This window comes from Pristiophorus japonicus, chromosome 7 (genome assembly GCF_044704955.1).
Source record: "Pristiophorus japonicus isolate sPriJap1 chromosome 7, sPriJap1.hap1, whole genome shotgun sequence".
NCBI lineage: Eukaryota > Metazoa > Chordata > Chondrichthyes > Pristiophoridae > Pristiophorus > Pristiophorus japonicus.
The window spans coordinates 236,516,107-236,525,691 of record NC_091983.1 but is presented as its reverse complement, the minus strand read 5'-3'; the positions used below and the strand labels follow the sequence as shown (position 1 = coordinate 236,525,691).

Genomic DNA, 9,585 nt, shown 5'->3' with positions numbered 1-9,585 from the left:
TGAAAGCACGGCCGCCAATGGCGGGTGATGAAAGTAGTGGGATGAGCAGGAGGCCAGGCAGGTGCCGCTGATCACAGGTCAAGTCTAACTGAGCCGTTCACAACAGAACCTCCGGGAGAAATGGGTCTCTCGCTAAAAATTTACATTGTGGGGGGACCAATTTCAGGCCCTGATTCAGGAACATAGGAATTGTTAAACAGACCCAGGGTCCATCGAGTTCACCGTCTACCATCCTGGTAGTCACATGATCCAATGATAATGGAGTTATTGACCAATCACAGCGATGGACCTCGATCAATGAGTCTACAACTGACCCAGACATGAGGTGAAGGAAAACCCCGGGGTGGAGAGCTTTGGGAACCATAGGCCCAAAGTCACCTGTTCCCCCCCGAGCTCGCTACACCCACCACAAAGCACGTCCCAAATTACTCAGATACTGGAGCACACAATGTGATTTTCTGGGGGAAGTCTATCTCATTTGCCTTTGAATGAATCAATACTAACTGCTCCCATCGCTTCTCGGCCTTTTGGCTAAGATCATGCGTAACTGACCTGACAGGGGAGTAGCCACCATGACCTCCGGGTGGTTCTCCCTGGATCAGGAAGGTATATGCTTGCTTTTTTGGAAACAGGAGGTGGGTGGGGTGGCTTGACCCATCCACCTCCACGGAGGTGTGTGGGGGACCTGACCCATCCACCTCCATGGCACGAACCTGGTATTGCAGTACTTCCAGGAACGGTGCAGTGGCTCTAGGCCTTTTGGCTAAGAGCATTGGCGCAGAGTGATCCTTGGCGTGTGCAAGGTGACCTCTGGCGTTTGTGATTTGACAAAGAATTGGAACGATTGGCTACGAATTTCAAACAAAAATACTAACTGCTCCCACTGTCTCGCTAGGGAGCCTGTTCCATAGACTGACCACACTCACTGAAATATTATTTCCCCAGATTAGTTTTGAATTTGCCCTTCAAGCGCAGTCTGTGTCCTCTGGGTCTACTGTTCTGGACAAGGTGACACAGCTGATCACGGTCGACATTATCCAGTCCCTTTAGAATGCTAAAAACAGCGAGTGTGAAAGTCACAACAGCCCAGACCTTGGAACACACACAAGACCCAGGATGTTCAGTGTGAGCAACACTGCGATCAGATCCAACCAAATCAAAGCTCCAGGATGAAACAAGCAAAGTGCCGTGGGAACAGGAGGGAAATTAGCGGAGTGAGAATCTGTGGAGCAGCGAGAGAGACATTTGGAAATGTTGGGTCCGTCCCGAGTACTGGGGCAGTAGGAAATGTCCCACTCTGCAAATTACTAAACAATCAGTCCAAGGATGAGCAAAGTGAAATGATTGGAAAGTCAAGTGGAAACAATTTCACTTTATTAACATTTAAACAGGCGACGTCAGGCCCAGATATAAATAATGAATAAAGTGTGTGCAATGCCGGGAATGTTTGACCTTCAGATCAGCGCTGCACTCTCTGAGGATTTCTCTCAAACCTTTCACTAGAGCTTCCAATCGCCAATTTCTGGCCCTGCTCAGGACTCAGAGCCTGAAATCACAACAGGGAGAGTTTGGGAGAAATGACCAACATGTTCAGCTGAGAAAAAAATACCTTGCATTTCTATAGCGCGTTTCACCACCTCAGGACATCCCAAAGTGCTTCACAGCCAATGACGTATTTCTGGACTGCAGCCACTGTTGTAATGTAGGAAATGCAGTTGCAAATTGTGCACAGCAAGCTCCCACAAACAGCAATGTGATAGTGACCAGATAATCTGTTTTACTGATATTGGTTTGGAGATAAATATTGGCCCAGGACACCAGGGAGAACCTCCATTCTCTTCTCCCAAATAGTCCCATGGGATCTTTTACATTTACCTGGGAGGTCAGACGGGATCTCGGTTTCACATCTCAACTGAAAGACGGTATCTCTGACAGTGCAGTGTTCTGTCATAGGAACACAGGAACAGTAGGAAGTCATTCAGCCCCTCCAACCTGCTCTGGTTTTCAATGAGATCATGGCTGATCTGTATCCTAACCCAATTTACCTGCCTTGGCTCCATATCCCTTAATACTCTGGTATAGCAAAAATCTATTGACTCAGATTGAACATTATTAATTGAGCGAGCAACTACCGCTTTTTGTGGGAGAGTTCCACAACTTCTACCACCCTTTGCATGAAGCAGTGTTTCCTAACTTCTCCACTGAATGGCCTGTCTCTGACTCAGTATTGCACTGGGAGTGTCAGCCTGGAATATGGACTCAATAAAAATCTGGGATCAGAAAAGTTGACCATGAAGCTGTGGGATTGTGGAAAAACCCAACTGGTTCATTAATGTCCTTTAGGGAAGGAAACTTGCCGTCCTTACCCGGTCTGGGCCTATCACAGAATCAGAGAATCATAGAATGGTTACAGCACAGAAGGCCATTCGGCCCATTCAGTGCATTCTGGCTCTCAGCTAGTTCCCCTCCCCCGCCCTTTCCCCGTAGCCCTGCAATTATTGTTCCCTTCAGATACACTCCCAACTCCCTTTTGAAAGATAAGATTGAGTCTGTCTCCACCACCCTTTCAGACAATGCATTCCAGAACCCAACCACTCGCTGTGTAATAAAAAAAAACATTGATGGCCTTTGATTCTTTTGCCAATCACCTTAAATATGTGTCCTCTAGTTCTCGACCCTTCTGTCAATGGGAACAGTTTCTCTCTATGTACTCTGTCCAGACCCCTCATGGTTTTGTACACCTCCATCAAATCTCCTCTCAATCTTCTCTGCTCATAGGAGAACAACCCCAGCTTCTCCATCGACCCACGTAACTGAAGTCCCTCATTCCTGGAATCATTCTCAGGAATCTTCTCTACACCCTCTCGAAGGCCTTCACATCCTTCCTAAAGTGTGGTGCCCAGAATTGGACACAGTCTCCAGTTGGGGCCGAACCAGTGTTTTATACAGGGTCATCGTAATTTCCACACTTTTGTACACGATACCTCTATTTATGCAGCCCAGGATCCCACAAGCCTTTTTAACTGCTTTCTCAAACTGCCCAGCCATCTTCAATGATTTATGCACACATATACCCAGGTCTCTCTGTTCCTGCACCCCCTTTTGGATTGTACCTAAACTTCATGAGTTTCTGCGTTAAATTTCACCTGCTACGTGTCCACCCATTTTACCAGTCTGGCTATGTCTTCCTCAAATCTATCACTCTCCCCCTCACTGTTCACTATACTTCCAAGTTTTGTGTCATCTGCAAGTTTTGAAATTGTGCCCTGTACACCAACGTCCAAGTCATTAATATATATCAAGAAAAGCAGTGGTCCAAGTACCGACCCCTGGGGAACACCACTGTGTACCTTCCTCCAGTCCGAAAAACAACCATTCACCGCGACTCTCTGTTTCCTGTCACTGAGCCCATTCCGTATCCATGCTGCAACTGTCCCTTTTATTCCATGGGCTTTAACTTCACTGGTAGACCGATGATGTGGCAATTTATCAAACACCTTTTGGAAGTCCATGTACACCACCTCAACCGCATTGCCCTTATCAACCCTCTCTGTTACCTCATCAAAAAACTCCACAAGTTGGTTAAACACGATTTGCATTTAACAAATCTGTGCTGCCTTTCCTTTACTAATCCACACTTGTCCAAGTGACTATTAATTTTGTCCCTGATCACTGTTTCTATAAGCTTCCCCACTACCGAGGTTAAACTGACCAGTTTATAGTTGCTGGGTTTATCTTTACACTAGTTTTTTGAACAATGATGTAACATTTACAATTCTCCAGTCCTCTGGCACCACCCTGGCATCTATAGAGGATTGGAATACTATGGTCAGTACCTCCACGATCTCGGCCTTAAATTCCCTCAGCATCCTAGGATGCATCCCATCTTATCCTGGTGATTTATCTACTTTAAGTACAATCAGCTGTTCAAGTACCTCTTCTTTATCAATTTCTAGCCCATCCAGTATCTCCTCTACCTCCTCCTTCACTCCGTCTATGGCAGCATCCTCTTCCTTGGAGAAGACAGATGCAAAGTACTCAATTAGTACCTCAGCCATACATACTCTCTGCCTCCATGCATAGGTCACCTTTTTGGTCCCGAATTGGCCCCACCCCTCCTCTTACTACCCATTTACTATTTATATGCCTATAGAGACTTTTGTATAACTGTTTATGTTGGCTACCATTCTATTCTCAGACCCTCTCTTTGGCCCTCTTATTTTATTTTTCACGTCCTCTGACCTATATGTGACTCTAGTCCCACACCAACGTGGTTGACTATTAATGACCCTCTGAAGTGGCCGAGCGAGACACTCAGTTTGTATCAAACCCGCTCCCAGCGGATCAAGAAGCCGGCCCACCCCCACCTTCTCAGGGCAACTGGGGATGGGCAATAAATGCCAGCCATGCCACCGATGACCACATCCCCCGAATGAATGAGAGAAATGGAACCAACTCCCATGAGCTCTTTGTCTCTGTCTGATGGGCCATTGATCAGTAAACCTGTTCTCTGTAATCCCAAATTCCCGTTCATCTGCGATTGGGAAACACGGGAATTTGGGATTACAGAGAACAGCGACTGTTATGAGCAAAATTCAAGAATATTTATGTTGAATGAGAATCAAAGATTTTCACAAATTAAAAAAAATAACATTTAAACCTTGTTAGAGAAAATCCCAGCGCTGAAACTGAACAGCTTCATTAAATTCAAGTAACGATCTGAATTCACTGAGGGTTAAGTTGACTAATTTATACAATAATGTCTTCAGGGGCAGAATCTGTTACCCTGAGCTTTTTATAGATCGCACTGAAATCCATAAACTACATTATCCCCTCATCGAATTCATGTAATTATATCATCATGGTCATTATTCTTGGTAGAAGCTTTAAATTATTAATGAAGGTGATCTACTCATGGGCCGTCCCACTCCTGAATCAACAGGTGGAAACCAAGCTCCTTCCCAGGCTGATTTCCAGCTCGCTGAACAGTTTGATGAGTCACTGAGAGAAGATTGATAGGTCACTGGGAGAAGATTGATGGCCATTGAGGGAAGATTGATGGTCATTGAGAGAAGATTGATGGGTCATTGAGAGAAGATTGATGGGTCATTGGGAGAAGATTGATGGGTCATTGAGAGAAGATTGATGGGTCATTGAGAGAAGATTGATGGTCATTGGCAGAAGATTGATGGTCATTGAGAGAAGATTGATGGTCATTGAGAGAAGATTGATGGTCATTGGGAGAAGATTGATGGATCATTGGGAGAAGATTGATGGGCCATTGAGGGCAAGCTGCACATTTGGTGGTGCAGTAATGATGGAGGGCTACACTTTCGGATGATACGTTAAACAGCGACCGCGTCTGCCCTCTCCGGAGAACGTAGAAGATGCAATAGCATAATTCGAAGAAGAGCAAGAGAGTTCTAACCGGTGTCCTGGCCAATATTTATTCCTCAACCAACATCACTAAAACAGATAATCTGGTCAGGAAACCTGCCCTCCTTACCCGGTCTGGGCATATGTGACTCCAGTCCCACACCAATGTGGTTGACTCGTCACTGTCCTCTGAAGTGGCCGAGCAAATCCCTCAGTTGTTGCCCCATTAGTCTGATACTGGAGCGCTGGGCTGATTGATCATGTTCTATATTGTGAATGGAACATCACATTGCTGTTTGTGGGAACTTGCTGTGCCTTAATGGGCTACTAATACCGGGCCCCACAGATAGCTGGGTCTCACTGATAGTCAGTCCTCACAATTACTGGGCCCACAGATAGCTGGGTCTCACTGATAGTCATTCATCACTAATATTGGGCCCACAGATATCTGGGTCTCACTGATAGTCAGTCCTCACTAATACTGGGCCCACAGATAGCTGGGTCTCACTGATAGTCAGGCCTCACTCAGAGAGCAAAACCCTCGGGTTATTTTAATCAGCCGATGCTCCTGTAAAATGGGATTAAACGTGATTCAAGACTCGGCAGGGGTTTCAATGAGGCAGGGTGTCTGCTGGATGCCCTCTGACCCCGATCATTGAGTGCCATCACTCAGGGTCTTGTGACGAAGTATCTGTAAGTTCACCAACAGCCTCCGATTCCTCAAACACTCTCAACTTCCTCTCTGTGGCCAGTGAATGGCCCCAGGCTTTTATTATCAGACCACATTCTGTCAGCATCACCAATTAAAGATTAATTCCAGGCCTGTTTCCCAGTGACTGAGTGTTCGATCTTATCCAGGAGCGCTGGGCTGATTGATCAGGCTCCATATTATGAATGGACTGGGATTCTGCCACAATCAGACTCGAATTTCACTGAACTGAAATGTGGGATTGGAGCAATTACAGTGTTTTGTGGCCAAGTATCTGTGGTCGGTCTCCCAAACCTTAGGATGGTGACAACAGGTCTTCCCCACTGTAATTATCATAAACACCCTCGCCTCTGGGTCCCCAGGTCGAGGGTTCAAGTCCCACACCGGAAACATGAGTGAGAAATCCAGTCTGACACTCCCAGTGCAGTACAGAGGGAACACTGCCTTGTCGGAGGGGCAGTACCGAGGGAACCCTGCCTTGTCGAAGGGGCAGTACTGAGGAAGTTCTTCACTTTCGGAGGGACAGTACTGAGGGAGCGCTGTCCTGTCGGAGGGCAGTATTGAGGGAGCTCTGTACTGTTGGAGGGCAGTAATCAGGGAGCGCCGCACTGTCGGAGGGCAGTATTGAGGGAGGCTGCAATGTCAGAGATGCACTACTGAGAGCGCGCTGCATTGTCAGAGGGGCAGTACTGAAGGGATTGCTGCACTTTCGGAGGTGCCATATTTCAGTTTCAGTGAGTGTGTGACGGTGAAACTCTTCTCTTGTTTGGCACTCCCTCGGAGTGAAACATTAGGGGAGTGTGAAACATTGGGGGAGTGTGAAACATTGGGGGAGTGGGAAACATTGGGTGAGTGGGAAACATTGGGTGAGTGGGAAACATTGGGGGAGTGTGAAACATTGGGGTGGTGAAACATTGGGGGAGTGTGAAACATTGGGGGAGTGTGAAACATTGAGGGGGTGAAACATTGGGGGAGTGTGAAACATTGAGGGAGTGGGAAACATTGGGTGAGTGGGAAACATTGGGGGAGTGTGAAACATTGGGGGAGTGTGAAACATTGGGGGAGTGGGAAACATTGGGTGAGTGGGAAACATTGGGGGAGGTGAAACATTGGGGGAGGTGAAACATTGGGGGAGGTGAAACATTGGGGGAGGTGAAACATTGGGGGAGGTGAAACATTGGGGGGGGTGAAACATTGGGGGAGTGTGAAACATTGGGGGGGTGAAACATTGGGGGGGTGAAACATTGGGGGGGTGAAACATTGGGGGAGTGTGAAACATTGGGGGGGTGAAACATTGGGGGGGTGAAACATTGGGGGAGTGTGAAACATTGGGGGGGTGAAACATTTGGGGAGTGTGAAACATTGGGGGAGTGGAAAACATTGGGGGAGTGTGGAACATTGGGGGAGTGTGAAACATTGGGGGGGTGAAACATTGGGGGGGTGAAACATTGGGGGAGTGTGGAACATTGGGGGAGTGTGGAACATTGGGCGAGTGTGGAACATTGGGAGAGTGTGAAACATTGGGGGGGGTGAAACATTGGGGGAGTGTGAAACATTGGGGGAGTGTGAAACATTGGGGGAGTGTGGAACATTGGGGGAGTGTGAAACATTGGGGGAGTGTGAAACATTGGGGGGGGTGAAACATTGGGGGAGTGTGAAACATTGGGGGAGTGTGAAACATTGGGGGAGTGTGAAACATTGGGGGGGGTGAAACATTGGGGGAGTGTGAAACATTGGGGGAGTGTGAAACATTGGGGGAGTGTGAAACATTGGGGGAGTGTGAAACATTGGGGGAGTGTGAAACATTGGGGGGGGTGAAACATTGGGGGAGTGTGAAACATTGGGGGGGGTGAAACATTGGGGGGGGTGAAACATTGGGGGAGTGTGAAACATTGGGGGAGTGTGAAACATTGGGGGGATGAAACATTGGGGGAGTGTGAAACATTTGGGGAGTGTGAAACATTGGGGGAGTGTGAAACATTGGGGGAGTGTGAAACATTGGGGGAGTGTGAAACATTGGGGGAGTGTGAAACATTGGGGGAGTGTGAAACATTGGGCGAGTGTGAAACATTGGGCGAGTGTGAAACATTGGGGGGGTGTGAAACATTGGGGGAGTGTGGGAGTGCGGATATCCTAGAAAGTGGGCGAACTTCTGACACAAACTGAACCCAGCACCGACACACTCCCTGTCCAGCCACGGCCAGTGTTCCTGCAGTTTGATTCCCAAATCTGCTATTTTGTTGGTGTTTTTCTGCAGTGATCAATAACAGAAACCCAGCGGCAGCAATAACGATCTCCCCACACTGACGGTTCCGACAGTTGCTCGATCACTGCCAGCAAAACACAGTCTGTTTCAAGCATTTATATTCCTCTCACCCAAACCCATCCCCCTGAACTGGAAATTACCCAGAGAATGATGAGTGGGAGAGTGAGTGAGAATAACTGCTTTATCCCAATGACTGGAGGGCAGCAGGCAGTGAATCTCAGAATCTCACAGCTCAGATGGAGGCCATTCGGCCCATCGGGCCTGTGCCGGCTCTTTGAGTGATCCAATTAGTCCCACTCCCCGCTCCTTCCCTATCGCCCTGCAAATTATTCATTTTCACGTATTGAACCAATTCCCTTCTGAAAGTTACTACACGTGCAGCGCCTAAAATCCAGAACCCTCGGGACCAAGGCCGTTCCTGATTCCGGGCTATTCCGGACTTGCGGTTTGCTTTCAGGCGTCACAAATTCGACGCCCGAAGAAGAGCAAGAGAGTTCTAACCGGTGTCCTGGCCAATATTTATTCTTCAACCAACATCACTAAAACAGATAATCTGGTCAGGAAACCTGCCCTCCTTACCCGGTCTGGGCCTATGTGACTCCAGTCCCACACCAATGTGGTTGACTCGTCACTGTCCTCTGAAGTGGCCGAGCAAATCCCTCAGTTGTTGCCCCATTAGTCTGATACTGGAGCGCTGGGCTGATTGATCATGTTCTATATTGAGAATGGAACATCACATTGCTGTTTGTGGGAACTTGCTGTGCCTTAATGGGCTACTAATACCGGGCCCCACAGATAGCTGGGTCTCACTGATAGTCATTCATCACTAATATTGGGCCCACAGATAGCTGGGTCTCACTGATAGTCAGTCCTCACAATTACTGGGCCCACAGATAGAAGGATCTCACTGATAGTCAGTCCTCACTAATACTGGGCCCACAGATAGCTGGGTCACTGATCGTCAGGTCTCACTCAGAGAGCAAAACCCTCGGGTTATTTTAATCAGCCGATGCTCCTGTAAAATGGGATTAAACGTGATTCAAGACTCGGCAGGGGTTTCAATGAGGCAGGGTGTCTGCTGGATGCCCTCTGACCCCGATCATTGAGCGCCATCACTCAGGGTCTTGTGACGAAGTATCTGTAAGTTCACCAACAGCCTCCGATTCCTCAAACACTCTCAACTTCCTCTCTGTGGCCAGTGAATGGCCCCAGGCTTTTATTATCAGACCACATT

The 9,585-nt window shown here is 47.8% G+C and overlaps 1 pseudogene; it reads left to right on the top strand.

Annotated features, from left to right (window-relative positions):
• Positions 1–511: 511 nt before the first annotated feature.
• LOC139267571 (U2 spliceosomal RNA) lies at positions 512–750 on the top strand (annotated as a pseudogene).
• The last annotated feature ends 8,835 nt before the right edge of the window (positions 751–9,585 follow it).